The sequence below is a fragment of the Coffea eugenioides genome, chromosome 3 (genome assembly GCF_003713205.1).
Source record: "Coffea eugenioides isolate CCC68of chromosome 3, Ceug_1.0, whole genome shotgun sequence".
NCBI lineage: Eukaryota > Viridiplantae > Streptophyta > Magnoliopsida > Gentianales > Rubiaceae > Coffea > Coffea eugenioides.
The window spans coordinates 44,741,932-44,751,267 of record NC_040037.1 but is presented as its reverse complement, the minus strand read 5'-3'; the positions used below and the strand labels follow the sequence as shown (position 1 = coordinate 44,751,267).

The 9,336-nt window shown below is 33.2% G+C and overlaps 1 pseudogene; it reads left to right on the top strand.

Moving 5' to 3' along the window:
- The first annotated feature begins 5,290 nt into the window (after window positions 1-5,290).
- Window positions 5,291-9,336, top strand: part of LOC113766731 — a 43,308-nt pseudogene continuing 39,262 nt past the window's right edge.

The window sequence follows — 9,336 nt, the reverse complement described above, 5'->3', positions numbered from 1 at the left end:
GAATGGTGTACTTCGGATTCTATAATCAAATTCAAGCGAAAAACTTAGTTAGTCATACACAGATTATTACATACAAACCTAAACTTCATCCATACTTTGTGCTTACCTTATACTGCTTTATTGGCGGTATAGTCTTTCCAAGTCGCGTCATTTCTCTCTTATACTCCTCTTTTTCTTTCCAATAGTTCTCTTTTCGCTTCTGTACTTCTTCCTCGCTTAATTTATCATATGCTGCTTTGACCATTTTATTATACTGCATTCGATGCATATAATCGTTAATCATTCCTAATGTCATCATCATTTTCTAATGGGTTAATAGTATAATTCCTCCCCTGACTTTTGTTCTAATCACATCTGACACCTCTCAAATTAATATTATCACACCTAGCACCCCTGGCAGTGGGATGTGACAAATTATCCTAATCAAAAGATAACAAATTATTCAAAAATCACCAACATCTACCCCATGCCACAAATAACCTTAACTCATTCAGAGGCAAAAAAAAATCTGGATAAATAATGTTATACCACAACTAAAGTTGAATGCCCATAATTTAAAAATAATCTATGCAGTATACGGAGACCAATACTCCACTACAAAACTAAGAACAAAACTGTATACCAAAACAGATAAAAAAAATCAGAAAATTCTTTTAAGAATTTTTTGATAACTATTCTGAATTATGTTATATTTTTTTACAAATTGTAACTCTAATTGAACTATCCGTAAAACCTATTATAAGAGATACGATTATTACGTATTGTACCCATATGTACACTAATGTGTTACACAAAATTACAAAATTTTCAAAACGTGTTACCCTATTCAAGGATGATTGATCTAACAACCTTATTTACCTCGCATCTCTCCAAACGATACATATCGTCGTACTCCATGGTCTACAAAATAACAAATTCGGTTACAGTTTCATACAAATCCTATTACAACCCTGATGCTATCCTATTATTTATTATATGATCATTTACGTATACTAAAAATCAAGATTTATACCTGTTTTGCTCCTACGAAGTATACTCATTTTGGGTTATGGATAAAAGAGGAACAAAAATAGAGTCTTTCTCCTATACTTCATTTTTTACTACTATTTTCAAATAGAGGGGCTGACAATGACATCAAAGTTGTCATTCTAGTGGTGTTAAGTGTGATTTTGATAACATGGAGGGTGCTAGGTGCGATTCTAAGAAACCAAGAGGGAGGTTTCTGATATTAACCCTTTTCTGATTGTGTTGATTACTTTTACCGCGCCCCAACTTTCCAAATTAATGTTTTATTTAGTTCTTATGCGTACCTCTGTTATCTTAATGCCTTTCGCTGGAACGGTGCTTTGATACTCCTTCCTACACACATTCAATATTAACCAATTAACTGTGCATTCTACTCATCATTATTATTTTTAATAAACACCAACATTACCTAAACTTCATCCACGGATTCAGCGGTGGAACTGGTTGTCTAACTTCACTTGTCCCCGCTGCCTCTATTCCTTCATTTTCGTCTAAACTCTTGTTCCGTCTTTTGCTTCTTATCCGTGCCATCCTGTTTATACATAGCAATGAATATAATAAACATACACCAACGAAGTCTCAAATACGACATACCAATTACGCACTAACTTTTCTACTCTATTTTTTCTCTGTACTTATTCATCCACACCATGTAACACTTATCCAACACAACCGTGAACATGCACAAGAACTAATACAATTAACATACATTAATGCAGTTTCAAATGGAAGCAAATTTGAATTTCAATCTAACATTTCTCTTCACTTTCTGGCCTGTGCCTGTTAATCCACACCATGTAACACTTTTCCAACACTTTGTTGATGCAAAAGAACCAATACAATTAACATAGATCAATGCAGTTTCAAATGGAAGCAAATTTCAATTTCAATCTAACATTTCTCCTCTTTCTGGCCTGTGCCTGTTAATCCATACCATGTAACAGTTATCCAACACCATGTAACACTTTTCCAACACTTTGTTCATACACAAGAACTAATATAATAAACATACATCAATGTAGTCCCACATACGACATTCCAATTTCAATCTAACCTTTTCTCTTTTCTTTCTGTTCTATTCCTGTTAATCCACACCATGTAACAGTTATCCAACAACATGTAAGACTTATCCAACATTGTGTTCATACACGTGAACTAATAGAATAGACATACACTAATGAATATCCAGAAAAGACATACCAATTTGACACTAAAATTTCTACTCTGTTTCTTCTCTGTGCCTATTAATCTACAACAAGTAACACTTATGGAACACTGTGTTCATGCACATAAACTAATACAATAAACATATACCAATGATGACCCAAATATGACATATAAAATTCAAACGATCAATTCTATTCTATTTGTGTCCTATTCCTGTTAATCCACAACATGTAACAGTTATCTAACATTGTGTTTATGCATAGCAACGAATACAATAAACATACACCAACGAAGTCTCAAATATGACATACCAATTATACACTAACATTTCTACTCTGTTTCTTCTCTGTACTTGTTAATCCACACCATGTAACACTTATCCAACATTTTGTTCATGCACAACACCTATTACAATAAACATACATCAATGCAGTCCCAAATACCATATTCCATTTTCAATCTAACATTTATGTTCTCTTTCTGTCCTGTACCTGTTAATCCAAACCATGTAACAGTTAAAGGACAACATGTATGACTTATCTAACATTGTATTCATGCACTTGAACTAATATAATAGACATACAGTAATGACGATCAAAATACGACATACCAATTTTACACTAATATTTGTGCTCTATTTCTTCTCTGTGCCTGTTAGTCCGCAAAAAGTAAGACTTAGCCAACATTGTGTTCATACACACCAACTGCTACACTAGACATACAGATCTGAAATATCAAATACAACATACCCATCCCAAACTAACGTTTCTTATGTTAATACTTTACACTTAACACACCATATCAATGTTTCTCCATGTCACTTTTTTCTCACATACCATAACATTATTTTTAGCCAGCATGCTGTATGATCCATCCTTCACTGAATTATCTTGTGACTATTTGATAACGCAGTGTATCACACACTCAACATATTGTACATCTACTCAGCATATAGTAATTTGAACGTACACCAATTTTTTACACCTACGAACTCCCTCCCAAATCCATGCACACATTTTCTCAAGCGGTTGTGCCGCAACATTTTCCCCTCCTTTCCCACTATCCTGTTTCGACGATCAAAGGCTAACACGTAATGCTCCTATCACGCTGCACTTATCAATTACTATACACAAAATTTTGCATGTGTGCCATCCCTCTGTACAATCATCATAGTGTACACCAACAACATCCAGAAAGTAAGGTTTTTCCACTTTTTGGTCAAATTACATGCATTACTATATCATTCTAGGCTTCCTCATGTTTTACCTGACTGATTTGTGGTCGTTCACTACTTTCGAATCCCACGATCTTCCACTTTCAAACTTGGGTTCAACTTTCTTCTTCTTTTATTAAACCCCAATCACCAAAAACTTTTACTTCCGCCACCACTTCTTCCTTCTCTTTGCTCTTATTTTCCTTCAACGATGCCGCTGTTCCACAACTTTTGCCAATGTCGCACTTTGTTGCCCGTCTTCTAGTTTCCTCTTTTAGTTCCTCCACTCCAATCTTGCCCTATTTTTTTACATTTGTTAATTTCAGCAACCGCTTCATTTGGGAGGGAGTGTAAGTGGGGCTCTTCTTGGGGAACGTTTCATTTTAGGCGGGACTTTGCTTGCCATTGGTGCTGACGGTCCGTTACGGTCAACACCGTCATCTATTTTTTTTCCCTTCATTTATATTGAAACGACGTCGTTTTGGAAGTCTGCTAAAGGCTGCTGACGTGGTTCATTTCTTGCCATTCCTTTCTGCTTGTGAGGAGACCGCTTGGGAACGGTCAATCTGATGACCGTTCCCGCCCCGTATCCCCCGTATCCCCACTATCAGTATCCTATTTAACGTACACTTTTTTTTCTGTCATCCATCACCGACAACTTTTGCTATCTACCATCAGTATCCTGTTTAATGTACTTTTTCCCCCATCACTCATCATTCACAACTTTAGCTATCGACCATCGGTACCCTGTTTAATTATCGGATATTGCAAACTATTATTTCTTAACTAACAATTATTTCAAAATTTTAAAATGACCAAGAGGTACTTGTGAAGGACAACTTTGATAAGTGAACCAATGACATAAAAACTTCATAATGTATAACTAAAGCGTTAATTAATACCATATAATAAAGAGATGTCATAGTAGTTCTACGTAACTCGCATTATGTACTATCCTTTTATCTAACTATTATCCCAAATTTTGTCATTATTAACTGAAATTATATCACAAATTATCTTTGACAGACTAATTTCACTAGTAAATGGTTGTGGAACTTTATAAGATCATAAAAGAATAACATTGCTTTAATCATTTTTTTAGAACACAATGAAACAATATACAAACTTAAGCTAAAGTAATTTGCAGAGAAAAAGTTAGAATCAATGAATCATTAGTTTAGTACTTTCAGATGTGATCTTTACATGATTATTGTTCTACATCAGAATTGCATCAAAATTTTATAAATTAGAGACTAGATGATTTAGCAGTTGAAAAAAAAAATTATCATGGTGGTGATGTGAAAATAAATTATAATAATCAAATTGAAATTGAAGTGGTTAAAGAAATGCAATAAAATGTACAAGGATATGACCAATTTAGATTTCATAGTGATAATTGTACCGTTAAAAAAAAAATTTGTGATCATCTTTAAAGTTTAAACTATTTAAGATTTTCTCATGCATTGATTTACAATTGTATAAAACTGGAGTTCTTAATTTTTAAGAGTTGCATACTCTAGCATAGATTACAAAATTTGCACCTCCGGACTCTTCGGACTTGCCATTTCTTTCAATCCTCATACTCTCAACAGCCATAATCCACCCCCCCCCCAAACTCCCTTCCCTCCCTCTCTCCATCCTTTCATTCCTGTTCCTACCACCATTCTGATCTGCTTTCCTCAATTTCTTTTCTTTTCGTTGTGATCATTGATTTCATCTTTTATTCTTGTTTGATTGAAGTTGAGTACAATATCCATTCTAGTATTTCTCTGTACCAAAAATTTCTTGCTTTTTTTGGTTGCCATTTTTGATTATTTGAAGGCTGTAACAGGATTGTTTGATGCTCCGCGGAATCCGACAATAAATCGGACTCCGCCATGGAAGATGAATAGAAGAATATTCTCGAGGCCGGCGTCCCACCTCCGCCACATCCGGCGATCACTAACCACCCATAACACAGTCGCCGCCTCCTCCGACGCCACATTTGCGGCTGACCAGCCTCACCTGGTAAACGTCGTACTATGGCGCTACCAAATTCTGGACCCCAGCAGCGACATTGTCAACTGGTGGAACCATTTTTTCCTCATAACTTGCCTCATCTCTCTCTTCATCGATCCTCTCTATTTCTACCTCCCCTACGTCGGTGAAATGGCTTGCATGACCACCGAAAACGAAGCCTCCGTCAGCATCACCTACTACCGCACCCTCGCCGACCTCTTCTACCTCCTCCACATTCTCTTCAAGTTCCGCACTGCCTTCGTTGCCCCTAGCTCCAGGGTCTTCGGCCGGGGCGAGCTCGTTATGGACGCCAGACAAATTGCCATGCGATATCTCAAATCTGATTTCATTGTTGATTTTGCCGCTACTCTCCCCTTACCTCAGGCCAGTTTGTAAAATTCCCCCATGCATATTCTTTTCTTCTTCTTCTTTTTTTCTAACAATCTTTTCGAGCAGGATTACCAAGTTATTAGATGTTAGTATGTTAGAATAAAGAAGCTTTAGAGTTTTAGACTCTAATTACTTCTTTGACCATCTTAACTATACTTTCTTGAAAAACTTGTCAATATTTGTGCAAGTCAATGATGTGCAAAAAGCTAAACATGGTTGGCATTATTAAAGTACATGTTTGAATATTCTTACCTAGGATTCTACAGCTACACAGTATCTTTTTTAATTTCTTCACAAATCGAATAGTTAACTTATAGTTGTATGGAAAGAGTTAATATATGCATGTATGAATACCAATAAAGTGCAATTTAAAGACTTTATTTTCCTTTTGAAAGCGATATGATGCATGCAAAGTTAATATGCTAATTTAAAGAGATGAGAAAGAGATAAGAAATGAGTTAACTTCTAAATTTTAACCTGAGATTCAATTCCACTATTGCCTTGGCATATAGGAGTATACTTATTTATATATTTTTGGGAAAAAAATAGAATAGCCCGTTAAGGTTAAGTGAACATATGAAAAACCCCCTAGACATACGCTCTAGCATTTTATGGTTTGAACTAATTAAAAAAGCGACAGAAATTGTTTGAATTAACGGATTCAAAATACATGCATTTTTTTTGCAAGTATTTGCATTGGAAACAAACAATTTTTTAGTTGATATATCTATTATAACCTTAGAGTTATAATATAGAAAAGACCCCTGTGATTAAGTAAACCTATAGAAAAAGCTCTTATGGTTTCAAATCATACAATCCAGTATCTCTTGATTTGAACTAATGTGAAAATCAACAAAAATCATTTAAATTAATGAGTTTGAGGTTGCTTAGAACCCCTTAGAACTCATATTAGCTAATATACCTAATAAACCCCTTATAACTCATAAAATTTCAAAAACAACCAAAAACTCCCAAATACAACTCACCTTATTTCTATACATAAAATAAATAAATAAAAACTTCCAAATACAACTTATCTTATTCCTATGCACAAAATAAATAAATAAAAGCAACATGAAACTATAGGGGCCTTTTCCCTAATTTGGTTTAATCACAGGGGTTTTCCCGTAAGTTTGCTTAATAGGATGGTTGTTAGAAGATCTTTTATTACTTATATATATATATATTAGGGTAATTGTGTCATTTCATCTGTCTCCATTAATTTTGACAATTTTCGTTGCTGTTTCAAATTAGTTCAAACTATGAGAGGTCGAAATGTATGATTTGAAACCAAAATGGATTTTTTGGTAGGTTAGCTTAATCACACTGGACTTTTTGTATTTTAACCTATATTTTTTGATGTATAAGTTGTATTTCCGACGTTGGGGAGGTGGGGAGACTCAATTTTTTCTTGGTCCATTACGCACTCCTTTAACATAAATAAGAAGCCACCTGCTTAATTAATGCATTAATTATTTCATATTTTCGAAAGCTATTTTTAAGGGATTCGAATGCTAAATGGTATACATAACCTTTTTCCTAAAAATAAATATCACAGATCTTCTGCTAACACTTACCTTTCTACCGTCGAAATAATGAATTCACCATGGTACTAAAAGCAATGCTTTTAACGAAAAACCACAAAAATGGAGCCATTAAAATTCATAAAACTCATATTTAACTCATATTTAGAACTACAAAAATTTTTAACTCGTGTGTTAAAATCTTCAATGTTTATGTTTTGAGAAAATATATTAACGAAAAAACAAATGCAAAATCCAATAAAGAAATTATCATTTTAGTTGAAAATGTTCTTGTTGAAAGTTCAACTCATTTTACTTTTTGACATATTTTCACATTCACATCATTAATTTAGCTTTGGCTAGTGCTGTAAAAAGTCGCGAGATTTGTGTTAAATTCATTTATCAAATTAAAAAAAAAAAAGAAAACCTAGTAAATCAAGCATATACAATTTGTTTAATTAAGAGAATTTTTTAAACATTCACCTAAAGAGTGCTTGCTTGTTTTATCAATTTTTTTGAATTTTCTTTTTTTACGTCTTAAAAAATTTATTATTCTATGTCTTCTTCCAAAATAAATTTATTTTTCCTTTCAATTTGTCATTTTGTGAAGGATAAAAAGTTCCAAGTTCATAATTGTTTTCCTCTTTTAGTTATAAAAGTCTTAATTTGGTTTGGTTTAGAATTTGGGAAACTACTATCTCTTTGTAATTAAAAAGAAATAAAAGTATAAAAATAAGTTACTTTAGCAACCTTGACAATATTATGCATCTTTTAGATCCACAAAAAGAGTACAAAGTTGACCGCACATTTGTGATTCGGTTTACGAAAATGAATTATTAGATTTCTAAATTTATGTTGCAAAAAAAAAAACTAAAGAGAAAAAGAAAAGAATAAAAAGTGATAAAATTGAAGAACAAATAATTAAACTTTCTCCCTACCTTTGTTGGTTTATTAAATGGTTTTTTTCATCATTTGCAAATTTCTTTCCTTGCTAGAGTTTTTCAAAACTAAAGACATCACCCCTTAAATGCTAAAATTCATCAATTATGGTAGTGTGTGAAACAGCTAAGAAACAGGAGCAGCAGAAATAAGGGAAAATCGTCCAAAACGTCCCTCACATTTTGTAAAATAACTTTTTTCGTCTTTCACTTTTAAAAGTATAATTTTATGTCCCTTACATATTCACATCGGTCAAATTTAGTCCCTAACTAGGTTTCCGATCATTTTTTGGCCGGAATCCATCATGTGCAAGGCACGTGATCATTTTTTATGGGTAAATTTGTCAAATTATATTTTACATAATCTGATCTATAGTCCTCCACATTTTATAAAATAAATTTTTTCGTCCCTCACATTTTATAAAATGATTTTTTCATCCCTTACATTTCACAAAATGAATTTCTCCATCCCTCACATTTCAAAAAAATGAAATTTTCATTTCTCACTAAGGGAAAATCGTTCAAAACGTTCCTCACATTTTGTAAAATGACTTTTTTCGTCCCTCACTTTTAAAAGTGTAATTTTATGTCCCTTACATATTCACATCGGTCAAATTTAGTTCCTAACTAGCTTTCCGATCATTTTTTGGCCGGAATCCATCATGTGCAAGGCACGTGATCATTTTTTAAGGGTAAATTTGTCAAATTATATTTTACATAATCTAATCTATAGTCCTCCACATTTTATAAAACAAATTTTTTCGTCTCTTACATTTTATAAAATAATTTTTTCATCCCTTAAATTTCACAAAATGAATTTCTCCATCCCTCATGTGAGAACCCGTATTTTTCCCATTTACTAGGTTTTATTATTTTCCATGGCTTGTTTTCTGCATTTTCGTGATTAGGAAAAATTTCTAGATACTTTTAAGGAGCAGATATAATTTTTAGATGATTTTTCTAGTATCGAATAGGTTTTGAGAAATTAAGAGCGTATACCGGACGTGGGACCCAGTAGTGCAAAAAGTTCGAAAAAATTCGGTCAACTAGGTTAAGTTTTGGATACTGGAATTAATTTATC